This window comes from Pseudorca crassidens, chromosome 19, assembly GCF_039906515.1.
Source record: "Pseudorca crassidens isolate mPseCra1 chromosome 19, mPseCra1.hap1, whole genome shotgun sequence".
Classification (NCBI taxonomy): Eukaryota; Metazoa; Chordata; class Mammalia; order Artiodactyla; family Delphinidae; genus Pseudorca; species Pseudorca crassidens.
The window spans coordinates 28,638,268-28,659,034 of NC_090314.1; positions in this window are offsets into that span (position 1 = coordinate 28,638,268).

The following is a 20,767-nucleotide window of genomic DNA, read 5'->3' on the forward strand; positions in this document are numbered from 1 at the left end:
TAGACACTAATTTTCTGGCACAGAGTACAAGTTCCTCAAATGTTTGCTAAGCATCATGGTAACAGGTCCCAAATTTGAGGCGTTCTCAAATGTTGCAGGCAATGAATGGTATAATAACAATGATAATACTACAATTCTGTGAACACAGAGTATGTGCCAGAAAATTTGTTTTGGGTGTTTACAAATGTTAATTAATTCAATCCTGATAACTAGCTTGGAAATTAGATACTTTGGTTTTAAATTCTGTTCCTGATATCTATTTGCTAATGACTTTTGGAAAGTTGCTTAATTTTTTTTGTGCTCTGTATCATCATATATTAAAAAGAAAAGGGAGGAATAATACATATGTTGTAGGGTGATTGTGATCAGTATGTGTCCTTCAAATAGTAGAGAGCAATGACAATGCTCATTTCCATCCTTCTTTTCCTTCTCTTGTGTTACCTTGGCCTCAGAGCATAGTGCCTCTTTATATAAAGGACCATCCAAATGGTGTTTACTTAGAAATAACATGTATTATCTTCCCTTTGTTTCTTTCTTTCAAGTTTGTTTTCTTAAATGAAAGAGCTTTTAAGTTTTTGGTCAGAATGATTGTGCTTCACTCTTGCTCCAGATTGTTTTACGTGTGATTCCTCATTTTCCATCTCCACAGAGCTCAGTATGTTGGAGGCATCAAGGGTCATTGGGGAGAGTCATCCATCATTTTGACAACTTTTATGAGTTTACTGCTTGTGACGGTGATTATAGGAAAAGCTGCTTAAAAGCAATAACTGCCAGAGACACTTGATATTCATGGTACTGAATGAAAAAATATCTCCAAGTTTGGGTTAACAGAAAAAAAAATCAAAGAATAAGATGAAGAGATACTAAAATGCAAATGTGCCTCTAAAAGGCAGATCCCAATTAAGAAATACAGAAATATTGATTTCAGGAATAAATGAAACTAATTATATCCTATCCCAAAGGTGGAGATTCAGGATTGTGCCTCTTCCATGATGTCAAATTATCCACATAACAATACGTCCTTGAGACCACTGTCTTAATATTTTGTCCATAAGACATCAATCATCTGGGATTTGGCTAGTTCAAAATACAGATTGTCATCACAAAATGAAATTAATGTCTTCTTGAGAGGTGTTATTATTGCTAAAATAAATGTAATCCTTCCATGATCATATCAAAAGTGTGTTCCACTGTTAAAAAAAATGTAACCCATTTGTGAATGTGGCCCAATTATATTCAATAATAATAACTAATATTAATTGAGCATTTAGGATGTTTTACACCTCATGCTAGGCATTTAACCACATCTTCCCAGGTAATAAGAACTGTAGTCAACACTACTGGGGTAATTAATCAACAATATCACAATGTTCTTCTCAAGCTCAGAATCAAATGAGATATAACATGCAGGACTAGGGCAGATAAAAATTATTATTACTGATAAAAATTATTGAATAATGGTACTTTAGATTTGTAGCCAGAAGAAATAGTGAATGCTTCACTTCATTGTAAACAACCTTCTCTGCCAGGTACTGGATGAGCTGGACAACACAAACACTCTCCCCAAAGTAGCAATGCTTTCCCCATTATGTTTACAACATAACAGACAGCAGACTAGATCGTGTGTTTCCTGGAGAAAAGATGACTCTGAAGAGAAAAGAAGGAACTGAACTGGGCAGACATTTACTTCTTCAAATTTTCTAATGAGATAGACTCTCCTCTGTGAGGAAGAATAATCGAAGAGGCAGAGAGTAGCTGCATGTGTTTCTCCTGTGATTTCCTTCCTCCCTCCCCCCATTGAAAGTAAAGATCATGTTTCCTTCCCTCAGTGGAATTATGAGAAGAGAGAAATAGATAGCTACATTCCCAAAAAACACCATACTATTTACACAATTAATAACTGAGAAAACAAGCTTAAAATGTTAAATGACTTTCTTAGTTTCACAAAACAAGTAAAAGGCAGAAAACAGACTTATACCAAGTTTTTCAGCCCCCAAAGCTTTAACTATGAATGCTTGCAAATAATAAATCATTTAGCATCACAAATTTATAGAACACAGAGAAATTTGTGGTTTATATAATCTGTAACATGCAAATAATATTTAGATGATTAGAATAAGTACCACTGTGCAATTAATACTAAATTCTATTTTTTTTTTTTGCCACACTGTACGGCATGCGGGATCTTAGTTTCATGACCTGGGATGGAACTCCTGCTCCTGCATTGGGAATGGGGTGTCTTAACCACTGGACTGCTAGGGAAGTCCCTAAATTCTATTCAAGCTTTAATTTTTAACTTATTTTTTTTCCAAAGAGAATAAGGTACTCAGGAAGATCAAGTGGAGATGGTTTTCCAAGCAGGCAGGAAATAACTGATAAGTCACAGGAGCATGAATAATTATGCTATGCTCCAAGAATCACAGATAATTCCATGAGGATGGGTCTAAGGGATGCTTGCATGTAGGATTATGGCAGAAGCTTATGACTGGAAAGCTGGCAGAGGATCAAACTAAGATGCAGTTTGCAATATGTGCTAAGAATTTTGGAATTCCTCCTGAAGTTATCAGGAGTCCTCGAGATTTGAAAGAGTATCATATTGTATGCTTCAGAGTTTAGAAATATCACTCTGACAGGTATATAGAGGGAGCATCACAGTGGAATGTGATTGAGGATAAGGAGACCATTTTGGAGACTGTTAAATAGTCCAAGAAAAGAAAGAGGATAAAGTCCTGTTTTAGAGAAGTAGAAATAATTACATAAAGAAATTGATAGATTCATAATCTCAGTGAATATTCAAAGAATATACAATTATACTCAGTGAACAATTCAATGCTGGGTGCAGATGAAGGGGGGGACTTGTTCCTACTAACTGAAATATGATGATGACTACTTATTGAAAGGGGGAAATAGACAATTTGAGGTGGAGGATGACAATAATTTCTGTTTGATCATATTGTGTTTGATAGTCCACTGAGTCCCTCCAAGTGGAGATGTCCAGTAGAAAACTGAACATAAAGTCCTGAACTCAGAAATCTCTTTTTAAGTAATACATTTGTAAGTCATTTGATTAAAGAGGTAGAATTACAGGCAGATGGGATCAGTCAGAACATGTATACAAAATGAGAAGAAAAATGATCAAATAATACCTATTTAGGGATATTAACATTTAAGAGGTAGGAGATGGAAGAAGAGAATATGATTGAGGAATTAGGAACAGGCAATTAAATTTGAGATCACATATCTTAGTGAAAATGAAGGAAAGAAGTTATGAGAGGAATTGAAAAATTTCCAGTGGATTTGATGATTAAGAAGCCTCATTGTTAACCTTTATTTGTGAACTTTTCAGGGTTAAAACAATATTGTGAATGGATGAGTCAATGAGAGGTTAGAAAATCCAAAGAATGAGTGTGTTTTGATGTTCCAAGAAGCTGAGCTTTAGAATGAAAGACAATCATAAAGAAGTAGCCTCTAAAATAGGAGGAAGAATTGGTACAGATAAAATATTTTTATGTGTGTGGTTTGGACATTGAGAGATTTTCTGTTGACTCTTATTTTATTTGAAGTTAAAGCCAGGATATCCTGAAACAGTGGATGAAGTTCATGGTATTAGAACCTTGAGGAGGACAGAAAAATAAAAAAAAATCAACTCTTGTCAAGAAAGGCAAGAGACACAGAAAGGTTATGGGAGAGCATTAAGACAAGGAAATATAAATGTGACTTTCAATGAGAAAAAAGGAATTAATAAGATTGAAAAGAATTTGAATGATAAAAGAAACCTCTCCCAAAACACTGGGTACATTCCTATATCATAGAAAGCATTTATCACACTTTCTAGAAATTACATTTTATATTAATCTTTTTTTTAACATCTTTATTGGAGTATAATTGCTTTACAATGGTGTGTTAGTTTCTGCTTCACAACAAAATGAATCAGTTATATATATACATATGTTCCCATATCTCTTCCCGCTTGCATCTCCCTCCCCCCTACCTTCCCTATCCCACCCCTCCAGGCGGTCACAAAACACCAAGCTGATTTCCCTGTGCTATGCGGTGGCTTCCCATTAGCTATCTACCTCATGTTTGTTAGTGTATATATGTCCATGCCTCTCTCTAGCTTTGTCACATCTCACCCTTCCTCCTCCCCATATCCTCAAGTCCATTCTCAAGTAGGTCTGTGTCTTTATTCCTGCCTTACCCCTAGGTTCTTCATGACATTTTTTTTTCTTAAATTCCATATATATGTGTTAGCATACAGTATTTGTCTTTCTTTCTGACTTACTTCACTCTGTATCACAGACTCTAGGTCTATCCACCTCATTACAAATAGCTCAATTTTGTTTCTTTTTATGGCTGAGTAATATTCCATTGTATATATGTGCTACATATTCTTTATCCATTCATCCGTTGACAGACACTTAGGTTGCTTCCATGTACTGGCTATTGTAAATATAGCTGCAATGAAGATTTTTGTACATGACTCTTTTTGAATTTTGGTTTTCTCAGGGTATATGCCCAGTAGTGGGATTGCTGGGTCATATGGTAGTTCTATTTGTAGTTTTTTAAGGAACCTCCATACTGTTCTCCATAGTGGCTGAACCAATTCACATTCCCACCAGCAGTGCAAGAGTGTTCCCTTTTCTCCACACCCTCTCCAGCATTTATTGTTTCTAGATTTTTTGATGATGGCCATTCTGACTGGTGTGAGATGATATCTCATTGTAGTTTTGATTTGCATTTCTCTAATGATTAATGATCTTGAGCATTCTTTCATGTGCTTGTTGGCAGTCTGTATATCTTCTTTGGAGAAATATCTATTTAGGTCTTCTGCCCATTTTTGGATTGGGTTGTTTGATTTTTTTGTTATTGAGCTGCATGAGCTGCTTGTAAATTTTTGAAATTAATCCTTTGTCAGTTGCTCCATTTGCAAATATATTCTCCCATTCTGATGGTTGTCTTTTGGTCTTGTTTATGGTTTCCTTTGCTGTGTAAAAGCTTTGAAGTTTCATTATGTTCCATTTGTTTTTGTTTTTGTTTTTATTTCCATTTCTCTAGGAGGTGGGTCAAAAAGGATCTTGCTGTGATTTATGTCATAGAGTGTTCTGCCTATGTTTTCCTCTAAGCGTTTGATAGTTTCTGGCCTTACATTTAGGTCTTTAATCCATTTTGAGCTTATTTTTGTGTATGGTGTTAGGGAGTGATCTAGTTTCATACTTTTACATGTACCTGTCCAGTTTTCCCAGCACCTCTTATTGAAGAGGCTGTCCTTTCTCCACTGTACATTCCTGCCTCCTTTATCAAAGATAAGGTGACCATATGTGCATGGGTATATCTCTGGTCTTTCTATCCTGTTCCATTGATCTATCTTTCTGTTTTTGTGCCACTACCATATTGTCTTGATTACTGTAGCTTTGTAGTATAGTCTGAAGTCTGGGAGCCTGATTCCTCCAGCTCTGTTTTTCATTCTCAAGATTGCTTTGGCTATTTGGAGTCTTCTGTGTTTCCATACAACTTGTGAAATTTTTTGTTCTAGTTCTGGGAAAAATGTCAGTGGTAGTTTGATAGGGATTGCATTGAATCTGTAGACTGCTTTGGGTAGTAGATTCATTTTCACAATGTTGATTCTTCCAATCCAAGAACATGGTATATCTCTCCATCTATTTGTATCATCTTTAATTTCTTTCATCAGTGTCTTATAATTTTCTGCAGGACTTTTGGTTCTTTAGGTAGGTTTACCCCTAGATATTTTATTCTTTTTGTTGCAATGGTAAATGGGAGGGTTTTCTTGAGTACACTTTCAGATTTTTCATCATTAGTGTATAGAAATGCCAGAGATTTCTGGGCATTAATTTTGTATACTGTTACTTTACCAAATTCATTGATTAACTCTAGTAGTTTTCTGGTAGCATCTTTAGGATTCTCTATGTATAGTATCATGTCATCTGCAAATAGTGACAGCTTTACTTCTTCTTTTCTGATTTGGATTCCTTTTATTTCCTTTTCTTCTCCAATTGCTGTGGCTAAAACTTCCAACACTATGTTGAATAATAGTGGTGAGGGTAGGCAACCTTGTCTTTTTCCTGATCTTAGTGGAAATGCTTTCTGTTTTTCACCATTGAGGATGATGTTTGCTGTGGGCTTGTCATATATGGCCTTTATTATGTTGAGGAAAGTTCCCTCTATGCCTAATTTCTGCAGGGTTTTTATCATAAATGGGTGTTGAATTTCATCAAAAGTTTTTTCTGCATCTATTGAGAAGATCATATGTTTTTTTCTCCTTCAATTTGTTAATATGGTGTATCACATTGATTGATTTGCATATATTGAAGAATCCTTGCATTCCTGGAATAAACCACACTTGATCATGGTGTATGATCCTTTTAATGTGCTGTTGGATTCTGTTTGCTAGTATTTTGTTGAGGATTTTTGCATCTATGTTCATCAGTGATTTGGTCTGTAGTTTTCTTTCTTTGTGGCATCCTTGTCTGGTTTTGGTATCAGGGTGATGGTGGCCTTGTAGAATGAGTTTGGGAGTGTTCCTCCTTCTGCTATATTTTGGAAGAGTTTGAGAAGGATAGGTGTTAGCTCTTCTCTAAATGTTTGACAGCATTCGCCTGTGAAGCCATCTGGTCCTGGGTTTTTGTTTGTTGGAAGATTTTTAATCACAGTTTCAATTTCAGTGTTTGTGATTGGTCTGTTCATATTTTCTATTTCTTCCTGATTCAGTCTTGGCAGTTTGTGCCTTTCTAAGCATTTGTCCATTTCTTCCAGGTTGTCCACTTTATTGGCATAGAGTAGCTTGTAGTAATCTCTCATGATCCTTTGCTTTTCTCCACTGTCAGTTGTTACTTCTCCTTTTCCACTTCTAATTCTATTGATTTGAGTCTTCTTCCCTTTTTTCTTGATGAGTCTGGTGAATGGTTTATCAATTTTCTTTATCTTCTCAAAGAACCAACTTTTAGTTTTATTGATCTTTGCTATCGTTTCCTTCATTTCTTTTTCATTTATTTCTGATCTGATTTTTATGATTTCTTTCCTTCTGCTAACTTTGGGGTTTTTTTTTTGTTCTTCTTTCTCTAATTGCTTTAGGTGCAAGGTTAGGTTGTTTATTCGAGATCTTTCCTGTTTCTTAAGGTAGGAGTGTATTGCTATAAACTTCTCCCTTAGAAGTGCTTTTGCTGCATCCCATAGGTTTTGGGTCGTCGTGTCTTCATTGTCATTTGTTTCTAGGTATTTTTTGTTTTCCTCTTTGATTTATTCAGTGATCACTTGGTTATTAAGTTGTGTATTGTTTAGCCTCCATGTGTTTGTATTTTTTACAGATCTTTTCCTGTAATTAATATCTAGTCTCATAGCATTGTGGTATGAAAAGATACTTGATACAATTTCAATTTTCTTAAATTTACCAAGGCTTGATTTGTGAACCAAGGTATGATCTATCCTAGAGAATATTCCATGAGCACTAGAGAAAAATATGTATTCTGTTGTTTTTGGATGGAATGTCCTATAAATATCAATTAAGTCCATCTTGTTTAATGTATCATTTAAAGCTTGTGTTTCCTTATTGATTTTCATTTTGGATGATCTGTCCATTGGTGAAAGTGGGGTGTTAAAGTCCCCTAATATGAATGTGTTACTGTCGATTTCCCCTTTTATGGCTGTTAGTATTTGCCTTATGTATTGAGGTGCTCCTATGTTGGGTGCATAAATATTTACAATTGTTATATCTTCTCCTTGGATCGATCCCTTGATCATTATGTAGTGTCCTTCTTTGTCTCTTGTAATAGTCTTTTTTTTAAAGTCTATTTTGTCTGATATGAGAATTGCTACTCCAGCTTTCTTTTGGTTTCCATTTGCATGGAATATCTTTTTCCATCCCCTTACTTTCAGTCTGTATGTGTCTCTAGGTCTGAAGTGGGTCTCTTGTAGACAGCAAATATATGGGTCTTGTTTTTGTATCTATTCAGCCAATCTGTGTCTTTTGGTGGGAGCATTTAGTCCATTTACATTTAAGATAATTATCAATATGTATGTTCCTATTCCCATTTTCTTAATTGTTTTGGGTTCGTTATTGTAGGTCTTTTCCTTCTCTTGTGTTTCTTGCCTAGAGAAGTTCTTTTAGCAGTTGTTGTAGAGCTGGTTTGGTGGTGCTGAACTCTCTCATCTTTTGCTTGTCTGTAAAGGTTTTAATTTCTCCATCAAATCTGAGTGAGATCCTTACTGGGTAGAGTAATCTTGGTTGCAGGTTTTTCTCCTTCATCATTTTCAGTATGTCCTGCCACTCCCTTCTGGCTCTCAGAGTTTCTGCTGAAAGATCAGCTGTTAACCTTATGGGGATTCCCTTGTGTGTTATTTGTTGTTTTTCCCTTGCTGCTTTTAATATGTTTTATTTGTATTTAATTTTTGACAGTTTGATTAATATGTGTCTTGGCATATTTCTCCTTGGATTTATCCTGTATGGGACACTCTGTGCTTCCTGGACTTGATTAACTATTTCCTTTCCCATATTAGGGAAGTTTTCAACTATAATCTCTTCAAATATTTTCTGTCCCTTTTTTTTTTCTCTTCTTCTTCTGGAACCCCTATAATTCAAACGTTGGTGCATTTAATGTTGTCCCAGTGGTCTCTGAAACTGTCCTCAGTTTTTTTTCATTCTTTTCTCTTTATTCTGCTCTGCAGTAGTTATTTCCACTCTTTTATCTTCCAGGTCACTTATCCATTCTTCTGCCTCAGTTATTCTGCTATTGATCCCATCTAGAGTATTTTTCATTTCATTTATTATGTTGTTGATCATTGTTTGTTTCATCTTTAGTTCTTCTAGGTCCTTGTGAAATGTTTCTTGCATTTTGTCTATTCTATTTCCAAGATTTTGCATCATCTTTACTATCATTATTCTGAGTTCTTTTTCAGGTAGACTGCCTATTTCCTCTTCATTTGTTAGGTCTGGTCAGTTTTTATCTTGCTTCTTATTCTGCTGCGTGTTTTTCTGTCTTCTCATTTTGCTTATCTTACTGTGTTTGGGGTCTTCTTTTTGCAGGCTGCAAGTTTGTAGTTTCTATTGTTTTTGGTGTCTGTCCCCAGTGGCTAAGATTGGTTCAGTGGGTTGTGTAGGCTTCCTGGTGGAGGGGACTAGTGCCTGTGTTCTGGTGGATGAGGCTGGATCTTGTGTTTCTAGTGGGCAGGTCCACATCTGGTGGTGTGTTTTGGGGTGTCTGTTGACTTATTATGATTTTGGGCAGCCTCTCTGCTAATGGGTGGAGTTGTGTTCCTGTCTTCCTAGTTGTTTGGCATAGGATGTCCAGCACTGTAGCTTGATGGTCCTTGAGTGAAGCTGGGTGCTGGTGTTGAGATGGAGATCTCTGGGAGATTTTCTCCATTTGATATTATGTGCAGCTGGGAGGTCTCTTGTGGACCCGTGTCCTGAAGTTGGCTCTCCCACCTCAGAGGCACACACTAACTCCTGGCTGCAGCACCAAGAGCCTTTCATCCACACAGCTCAGAAGAAAAGGGAGAAAAAGTGGAAAGAAAGAGTTACTAGAAGTAGAAAGAAAGAAAGGATGAAAGAAAGAAAGAAAGAAAGAAAGAAAGAAAGAAAGAAAGAAAGAAAGGAGGGAGGGAGGGAGGGACGGAGGAGTGATGGAAGGAGAGAAGGAAGAAAAAAGAGAAAGAAGATAAAGTAAAATAAAATAAAGTAAAATAAAATATAATAAAGTTATCAAAATAAAAACATAATTATTAAGAGAAAAAAAACCCACAAAAAACATAAAAACGGATGGAGAGTACCCTGGGACAAATGGTGGAAGCAAAGCTATACAGACAAAATCTCACACAGAAGCATATACATACACACTCACAAAAAGAAGAAAAGGGGAAAAAATCATAAATCTTGCTCTCAATTTGGGATGATTCATTGCCTAAAGGAGAGAAGAAACAAAAGAAAGAATGGAGATAAAGTAAAATAAAATAAAGTTATTAAAATAAAAAGTAATTATTAACAAAAAAATTAAAAAAAAACAAAAACAAAAAACAGACGGATAGAACCCTCGGACAAATGGTGGAAGCAAAGCTATACAGACAAAATCTCACCCAGAAGCATACACATACACACTCACAAAAAAGGAAAAGGGTAAAAATTAATGAATCTTGCTCTCAAAGTCCACCTCCTTAATTTGGGATGATTCATTGTCTATTCATGTATTCCACAGATGCAGGGTACATCAAGTTGATTGTGGAGATTTAATCTGCTGCTTCTGAGGCTGCTGGGAGAGATTTCCCTTTCTCTTCTTTGTTCTCACAGCTCCCAGGGGCTCAGCTTTGGATTTGGCCCCGCCTGTGTGTGTAGGTCACCTGAGGGCGTCTGTTCTTTGCTCAGACAGGACGGGGTTAAAGGAGCCGCTGATTCGGGGGCTCTGGCTCAGTCAGGCCAGGGGTAGGGAGGATCACGGAGTGCAGGGTGAGCCTGTGGCAGCAGAGGCCAGCGTGACATTGCACCAGCCTGAGGCGCACCATGTGTTCTCCTGGGGAAGTTGTCCATGGATCCTGGGACCCTGGCAGTGGCCGGCTGCACAGGCTCCCCGGAACGGGGGTGTGGATAGTGACCTGTGCTCGCACACAGGCTTCTTGGTGGTGGCAGCAGCAGCCTTAGCGTCTCATGTCAGTCTCGGGTCCGGGCTTTTAGCCGTGGCTCATGCCCATCTCTGGAGCTCCTTTAAGCAATGCTCTTAATCCCCTCTCCTCGCACACCAGTAAACAAAGAGGGAAGAAAAAGTTTCTAGCCTCTTCGGCAAGTCCAGACTTTTCCCCGGACTTCCTCCCGGCCAGCCATGGTGCACTAACCCCCTGCAGGCTGTGTTCACACCGCCAACCCCAGTCCTCTCCCTGTACTCTGATTGAAGCCCGAGCCTCAGCTCCCAGCCCTGCCCACTCCGGCTGGGGAGCAGACAAGCCTCTCGGGCTGGTGAGTGCCAGTAGGCACCGATCCTCTGTGCGGGAATCTCTCCACTTTGCCCTCCGCACCCCTGTTGCTGTGCTCTCCTCTGCGGCTCCGAAGCTCCCCCCCTCTGCCACCTGCAGTCTGTGCCCGCGAAGGGGCTTCCTAGTGTGTGGAAACCTTTCCTCCTTCACAGCTCCCTCCCACTGGTGCAGGTCCCGTCCCTATCCTTTTGTCTCTGTTTATTCTTTTTTTTTTTGCCCTACCCAGGTACGTGGGGGGTTTCTTGCCTTTTGGGAGGTCTGAGGTCTTCTGCCAGCATTCAGTAGGTGTTCTGTAGTAGTTGTTCCATGTGTAGATGTATTTCTGGTGTATCTGTGGGAAGGAAGGTGATCTCTGCATCTTACTCTTCCGCCATCTTCCCGGAAGTCTCTATATTACTCTTTTACAGATGATAAACTAACTTGAGAACAAGGGTTAAGTACTTTATTTTTGCGTCCTTTAAGCACAGAGATTTTCCACTTAATAGATGCTATGGCAAAGACTTTTGGTTACTTAAACAATGGCTTTGTTCTTTAATTTATAGAATCTCAAATCTGTTCATTAAGCAATATACCCAAGGCTAGGAGATAAATCATGAATTTTCTATACCCATCATGGTAATCCCATAGATTTTTCATGGTGATTTCCATTAGCAGGGTTCAGAAAACTTTTTCTCTAAAGGACCAGAGAGTAAATAATTTTGGGCTTTGAAGACCATACAGTCTCTATCACAACTACTCAACTCTGCTATTGTAGTTGGAAAACAGCCATAGATTACACATAAATGAATAAGTATGTCTGTATTCCAATGATACTTTATCTGAAAAAAACAGGTGGGAACAGATTTGACCTAAGCACTAAAGTTTACTGACTGGTGGTATAGAGTTTGTATATGACACACTTTTGACCAACGACATATAAGCTGAAATCTGTTTGAGAGTCTTCTAGAAAGATATTTTTCTTGGTTAAAAAAAAAGAGAGAGAGAGCTCACCATAGAAAGACTTTTTTCTCCTTCATGCTTTGGACAAGGAACAAGGGCAGACCTTCTGTGAACATGAGGTAATAAGTCTGAGGATAAAAGCCAATGTATTGAGAACAAAACAATGGGAGAGAAGAATGAAAATATCTCAAATACTTGATATATCATTGTGTCATTGAATTAACTTGGAACTGCCAACAACTGTTTTTATTTTAGATACAATCATTGACTGTCTTCATTGAATAAATGACTGATTCTCAGGTGTTTAGTTACTTATAGTCAAAGCACCCTAACCAATCAGAAGCTCAATATGTGTTTCAGGAACATTAAAACATTAAGATCGTAAAATGCAAAGAAAGGTTAAATATGGGATGTTTTAGTTATAGAAAACAATAAGACAAAATCTAGAATTTTCAGGCAATAAAATAGTATAAGTAATAGTATAGTATAATAGTATAAGTATCAAATAGTATAAGTAATAAATGATGCATACGGATATTAAAATATATAAGCAAAAATTTAAAAAGATCATGAGTAATGTTAACTTCTATAAATTGTTAGAATATAAAGCAGAGAGCATCACTGCACACAGATTAAAACAAATATAAGACAAAGTGTTTTAAGTTGAACTATAAGAGAATTCTCCTGGTGGAAACTGGAAAGTTTTTTGATTGTGTAATGATGGAAGTATGCCTCATTTTTCATCTCTCCCACCTCCAAAGAAAAAAAGACTTAAAATTCATTAATTGACACTTGCATCTGTGTAAACCTCTTTTGCTCTGAATTGAAGTCTCTCAGCTATCTTTTAAAAATGATTTTTAGGTTTGGCATATAATTTGCATTTTTGAAGTGTACTTTGTGGAAAGGGGGAAAGTGAATGTCTACATGCTGCAGAGGAGAAAAAAAGCCCCACACCCACTGCTGTAACTCAAACAATGGGACATAATTTGAGTTAAAATCTGAGATTTGGCTGAAACTAGGTAATTATTTAATTATATCTTTTAACCCCCAAAGGTAGAAATTAACTGCTCTTTTTTTGCTGGGTCTTATTTTATAATTTCTGAATTCAGCCCCATCTTAGAGCACAACTAAAATATACAATAGATTAAACTCTTTCATAAAATTCTTTAGGATAAAATATCTAAGTATATTAGTTAGAAGAAGAACAAGAGAAGGAAGAGAATAACTATCTATTTCAGCCATCTTTCTTTGTGCTACCCTCTACCAGGTTTCATGCAGAGCAGATTTTCTTCAAAACTCTTCTCTTTGCTCTGTGACACTTTCCTTAATCACCTATTCCAAGCCCTCCCCTACTCCAATATCACTTTGTACAAATCTTTAGTTTTTTCACAATGACATAGAATCTTGTTTTGTTCTTGTTGCTTATTCTTTCCCCATATATGATGAGATTTTGGAGGCAGTAATTGTGCTTTCATCATGACTATATGAATAGCATGTAGTACAGTGTCTGTCATATAGCAGGTGCTGGGTAACTGTGTAAAATGGATTGAACATCTGAGTGAATGCCAGAAGCCATCAGGCTCAGAAGCATTCCCTATTGCAAAGGAGCTCCCTTTCATTCCTGTGGGATCTTCTATCTCCTCTTACATTTGGATATTGTGGATTGCTGTAACATTTTGGGAAACACAAGTTCCCAAAATAAAAGGAGTCACAAAACACAATCTAAACTCTAGATTCCCTTCTTTCCCTCTAGGAAGTCAAAGTACCATTGGGAGTCTTCCACCCACTTCTCATGCCTTCATTCTTGGGTGTCCATTGCCGATTATGACCCCAAAGATCTACAGAATATATTTGCACTTTGTTGATAAGAAGTTCTAAGTGTAAGGAAGTACATTGGACTGAGAATCAGGAAGCATCTGGATTGTGCTGTAGCTTTTGTATATATCGTTTCATGAGATCTTCACAACAACCTTCCACACACATGTGGAAATGTAATCCCACATATTCACCTTTCTCTTATTTTCTCATTTGTGAAATTTTATTCTGTGACTGGTCAGGTTGTTTGCTTTCAGTATGCTATCTAAAATTCTTATCACTTCAGAATTAGTAAATTGATCCTGGTGAGGTCACAGTACATGAATTGTAAGGCATATATATGGCAGATGATTTGAATTGGTCCTGTTTGTTTACAAAGCCAATGCTTATGTTACTGACTCAGAGTTCTAGTCTGCATTCTGCTGTCAATCACTCAATTATCTAAGTCTGAACATGTGAAAGAACTTCTCTTCCTGTTCTTCTATAAAAAGAAGGAAGATGATTAGATGATTTTGAAGGCACTGCTTCTCAAATTTTACAGGAATAGAGATCACCTTGGTATCTTGTTAAAATGTAATTCTTATTCACTAGGTTTGGGGTAGGACCTGAGTTTCTGTGTTTCCTGAAGGTTCCTAGGTGATATCAAAACACATGGTCTATAGACCATACTTCCAGTATAAAGGTGGCTTTTTCTAAGAATTCTTCATTCTACGGACAAAACTGTTTTCTACCAGTGATCCTCCAGGTCATATTAGATATACTCTTATCCTAAAAAAAACAAAAACAAAAACAAATAGCAAAAAGAGAAAAAAAAAAAACTGAAGAAGAGGGAAGTCAATCAGAAATATCCCAGTGTGATTGTTGTATTGATGAACAGTTTTGCATCTGTAAGAGCAACTGCTATCCAGGCAATGTGCTTTCATGTTTCACAGCTCCCTGAATAAAATTCCAAATACCATCTGTCTGAGCCACCACTGGGGATGGCTTTCCATCTGTACTTAGTATTTCCCTGCTTTGCAATAATCACCTGGCTACCAAGAAGCTCCACAATCTTTAAAGAATGAAACACAAAACTTCTCTTCCAAGGATTGATGATAACAGGCAATTGAGCTAATGCTACACAACACAACATGGTATGAATATAGCTTTCTAATTCAGATCTGGATTCATTTGGTTTTGGAGTAATTGCTGACACCTTTGGCACATAATGACAGTCACTTTTGCACATTTGCTGGAAAAAGTAAGTTTCATACACTTTTCACCATTAAAACAATCATATCAGCAATACTTCAAACAACATTGCAAAGGAGAAAGGGAAAAGTGGTGTATAAAAGGGAGTTGAAAGGAAGAAAATGTTGATATCACAAACTGCTGTGCCAAGTTCTCTGTTACAACCAAATCAGAGTGGTCATTGAGGTCAAGTTTGTAATTAAACACAAACCACTTTAAAAACTATGATTTGAAGTTAAATTAGCTTATGTTATTAAGATGTTTGCTTTAATTTAATATTTTAAATGTTGCATTATATGTTAATATATCAATGTTTCATGGAAATAACAACATATAAGAAAATGTTGTTGCTGAAGCTACAAGACGTCTTATCAGATTTTTTTCTTTCCTACATATATTCTTGGTATACATTTGATAAATCATGGAATTGCTTCTTCCTTCATAATTACCAGTGACCTCACTGGTCTTGAAAGTCATCATGTTTGTAAGTGTGGTATTTTTCAAAAGATCAGCAATTTTAAAATGCTGCTATCCAAATTCATCTTTCTACTTTGATCATGTTTTTCTTACACAAGAGAAAATACTAATGGATGTGTTTTTGTTTCTTTCTCATATGAAAGACCAAGTAAATTATTATAGTTTGCATGGAAATTGTGGGCTAAAGGAACTTTTCTTAGTTGCTGGTTTTTCGGTGTTGGAACATAAGAAAGAAGGAAAGGACTCAATGGACATTCTTTTCTCTCCTACATCTTTAGTCATCCAAGGTAGTACCTACCTCAGATGGAAGTCAGAGTCAGTATGTTATGTGTGAAGTGGAAGCCTGGTAGTTGAGTAATAATGTGTGCCAATTGCTAACATATCATTAACATGCACTAAAAAAAGTTCCAACAGAATTGAAAACTCACTAATATTAAAATTTCGATGAGGTCTTTTTTACTATTCTTTCATGAATTGCCTACCTGGCTTTGACTTGTTTGTTTAGAGAGCTTTCTTTTCCTCTGCTGTAAGAAAGTACTATAGCCAAGAGACAGTTATGTGGGATACACAACTTTTCTTTTCAAATGTACTATATGAAAGACATATCTCCCTTGACTGACCCTTCAAGTGGATCTCTTGAAATGTAATAAGGAGATAAAGACCTCCTTGAGTACTGTATTTTTCCCCAGTTTTATTGAGATAGCCATCACTTGTCTTAGGGAACAACAAAGGATATAATGGATACAGAGAATCATTTGATAAAATGCCTCAAGTTAGAAGACAAATGTGCCAGAAGCTAAGAATTTCAGGAAGTTTTAAGAAATAGCTTTATGCTTTTCCAACTTGGATGAATAAAACAATAAATGGATAGGTTTAAAAAAAAGCAAACAAATAAAATGAGTAGCAAAATTTTCTTTTTCTCTTGGATTTATAAATCTTAAATTTAACAAAATGCAGACTCACAGCAATGCCTTTCAATATTTCACTTAAGATAATTGTAATATAAGTACAAAGATAGTTGAAGAACTCACATTCAAAGCTCTATTCTAAAGTGTTTTGGCATCATGCCTAATATTTTACTATTCTTGTATATGTTGAAAAATGTTAACCATATGAGTATACATGCTAGATTTTACTACAATAGTTAATCACAGTGTATAAAATATTAAACACATACCAGTTAAATGAAATCTGTACCAAAATTTCAAGAAACTCCTGAAGCATGGTACTAGAATTTAAGAGATCCATGGAAAACAGCCACCTATAGAAGACTTAGCTGTAGTTTTTACATTATTCCAAAGGTTTCTGTCCCTTGCTCCAACAAATGGGAGCAACAAAGAATTTGTGTTGTACAGATTGGGCATAAAGACATATAGATCAGGGCTCATGACTTCAGGAACATCAGGTTCTGCTTCCACCTTCCATTTTGCTAACCGTATCCATTAACCATTTGTTAAGGCTTCACTTTCCTATTACAAGAGAAAGATCCTTTGAAACCACACTGAGAGAAAGAAATGTTTGACATGCTGCTATCACTGGAAGAGGAATGTACTGAATTAAATTCATTCTAAAATGTGAATTATTGGAATAAATCTACCTAAGGAGGCAAAAGACCTGTACTCCAAAAATTATGAGATGCTGGTGAAAGCTATACCTTGTTCTTGAATTGGAATAAGCAATATTGTGAAAATAACTATACTACCCAAGGCAATCTATAGATTCAATGAAATCTTTATCAAATCATCAATGATGTTTTTCATAGAACAAGAACAAAATTTTTTTTAATTTGTATGGAAACACACACACAAAAAAACAAATATCAAGGCAATTTTGAGAAAGAAAATCAGAGTGGGAGGAATCAGGCTCCCTGACTTCAGACTATATTACAGAGCTACAGTAATCAAAGCAGTATGATACTGGCACAAAAATAGACAGATAAATCAATGGAATAGGATAGAAAATCCAGAAATGAACCCACACACCTATGGTCAATTAATCCATGACAAAAGAGGCAAGAATATATAATGGATAAAAGAGAGTCTCTTCAATAAGTGGTGCTGGGAAAACTGGATACTACATGTAAAAGAATGAAACTAGAAAATTCTCTAACCTACTATACAGAAATAAACTCAAACTGGATCAAAGACATAAATGTAAGGCTGGCTATTATAAACTTCTTAGAGGAAAACATAGGCAGAACACCCTTTGACATAAATCACAGCAATATCTTTTTGGATTCATCTCCTAGAGTAATGGAAATAAAAATAAAAATAAACAGATGGGCTCAAATTAAACTTAAAAGCTTTTGCACAGCAAAGGAAGCCATAAACAAAATGAAAAGACAACATACAGAATGGAAGAAAACATTTGCAAATGATGCAACCAACAAGGGAATAATCTCCAAAATATACAAACAGCCCATACAACTCAATATCAAAAAAATGACTCAACCCAATCAAAAAATCAGCAGAAGATCTAAATAGACATTTCTCCAAAGAAGACATATATATGGCCAAGAGGCACATGAAAAGAGGCTCAACATCATTAATTATTACAGAAATGCAAATCAAACTACAGTGCAGTATCACCTCACTCTAGTCAGAATGGCTATCATCAAAAAGTCTACAAACAATAAATGCTGGAGAGGGTGTGGAGAAAAGGGAACCCTCCTATACTGTAGGTGGGAATGTGAATTGGTGCAGCCACTATGGAAAAAAGTCTGGAGCTTCCTTAAAGAACTAAAAAGAGTTCCCTTGTGATCCAGCAATCCCACTTCTGGGCTTTCTCTGGAAAGATAAATCAATGAGAAAACTATATTTTGAAAAAATATATGCAACCCAATATTCATTACAACACTATTTACAATTGGCAAGACATGGAAGCAGCCTAAATGCCCATGTATGAATATATAAAGAAGAAAGTATATATATATATATATATATGTATATATGTCACACAATATATAATATCACTGGTAATATATAATATTATTCAGCCATAAAAAAGAATGAAATAATGCCATTCGCAACAACATGGATAGACCTAGAGATTATCATACTAAGTGAAGTAAGTCAGACAGAGAAAGATAAATATCATATGATACATATTGGAATCTAAAAATAAAAAAATACAAATCAACTTATTTACAAAACAGAAACAGACTCATGGACAGAAAACAAACTTGTGGTTCCTAAAGGTGGGAGAGGGATGAGGAATAAATTAATAAACTGGGATTGACATATACACACTACTATGTATAAAATAGAGAACCAACAAGGACCTACTGTATAGCACAGGGATATACTCGATATTCTATAATAACCTATATGGGAAAAGAATCTGAAAAATAATGGATATATGTATATGTATAACTGAATCACTTTGCTGTACACCTAAAACTAACATAACATTGTAAATCAACAATATTTCAATAAAATAAAAATATAACATGTGAATTATCGATATAGAGCCTTTGTAAATAACCAGGTTTGACTAAGTTTAAAAAAGGTGAGATGACATTATATAACAAACATGTTGAAGTTTAATACATTTCTAATTGGATTATTTATTTTAGGAACTGGTAAGCAGGAAACACTAAAGAGAAATTTAGTTAATTCAAAGGAGTAATTCATAAATGAGTCTCGAACTCCATGAATATTTTTCAATATTATTTTGTGTGGTGCATTTGAATTCTTCAAACGTTCTTTAGGAGCAACCACAGGCCTGCTTGGGCTATATTCTGTGTCTGGCCTTTAGTTCAGTGAAAGCAGTTTTGCTTCCAGCTGTTCAAAACATTGGGTTTCAAAATTATATTTAATTTAAAAAATATTTGGGGCCATTCTAGTCTAGAAGATGTTGTGTTCACATTTTTAAAGGACATCTTTTATGGAAGACAAAAAAAAGCACACAACAATTAATAGCTTTTCTATCTGTTTAATCTCTATGTATGGATTTAACATATTTAGGTTGAACTGTGCCTAACAAACCCATTTTTTTATTCTACCAGAGCATTCCATTGGATGTTATTTCCCAGCCTCCATTGCAATTACATGTGGTCATGTGGCTGAGTTCTGCCAAATGTACTCCACTTCCAGGTCCGTCCATAAAGTCCTTTTACTCCTGATTCACTCTCTTTCTTCACCTGTCACCTCTATATCACTGCCCAGAGTGACCTAGGAAACTAATGATTAAAACAGACACATCCTCCATTGACTTAGGTCACCATATAACTCCATGAGACAGACAGAGCCTTATTCCTGTTCACTTTCTGTGAACTATAAGTAAACCTTATATTGTGCTATCAATGATATTTTAGAGTTTATTTGTTACAGCAACAAGCATCACCTTAAATAATACATATGACTTGGAACAATATTTCTGCAAAAACTCTATAGCAAATATTTACCTAATTGTAAAACTTTACAAGAATTCTAATTAAAGTCAGGAAGAAGACAAGAATGCTTGCTACCCCTGATATTTAATACTGTATTGAAAATCCTAACCAATGAAATAAAACAAGTAAAATATAAAAATTATAAAGATTGAAAGAGAAAAACTGCTATTGTGTGCATATAACATTATTCTCAATATAAAAATTGTAAAAATTAACAGAGCTAATGACAGAGCTTAGTACATTTTCTGGATAAAAGATCCACAATATAAACATTGGTAGGTCTAAATTCCAACACTGTGAAAGAATATATTTCTCTTATTTTTAAGCCACCCATTTGTGGAATTTTGTTAAGAAAACTCTAGGAAAAGAATACACCTACCTTGTCATCTTACGAACTTCCTGAGAACCTAGGAAAGTTTCTCTGTTAACTTACAAAAAGATTTTGGTTAACATAAAATTACATTGAGAGAATTCTTCTGCCATGCTAATCGTTTAGACCCTCAATGTTATGAGACAGTCAGAAACCACGAATACTTCAATGGAAGAGATGCAAACTCATGTCTTTGATTAAATTCTGCTATTTTGAAAAGAAAAAGTGAATGCAAGGTGTGAAAGTAGAGGAAGGAAGGAGGAATTGAAGTGAATCTTTCATTTTCTTCAACTACTAAATATGTCTACTTGAGACATATTTCATTGCAAGACTTGGAAAACCTTAGTACTGTTTTACTCTGGTTTTCATTGCTTTATCACACAACAGCAAAGGAGCTACATAAATGGAAATTGCCAATCCACTAAAAAAACCCAGCAGTTATGGTCTTCATAATAACCTTCACTGTCCCAAAAAGTGAGGAATTAGTGGAAGGAGTAACAAGAATCTGTGTGTCTCAAGGAATTTTGGTTTCCCAACAATGACAGATAGGTGGAAGGAGAATTATTCAC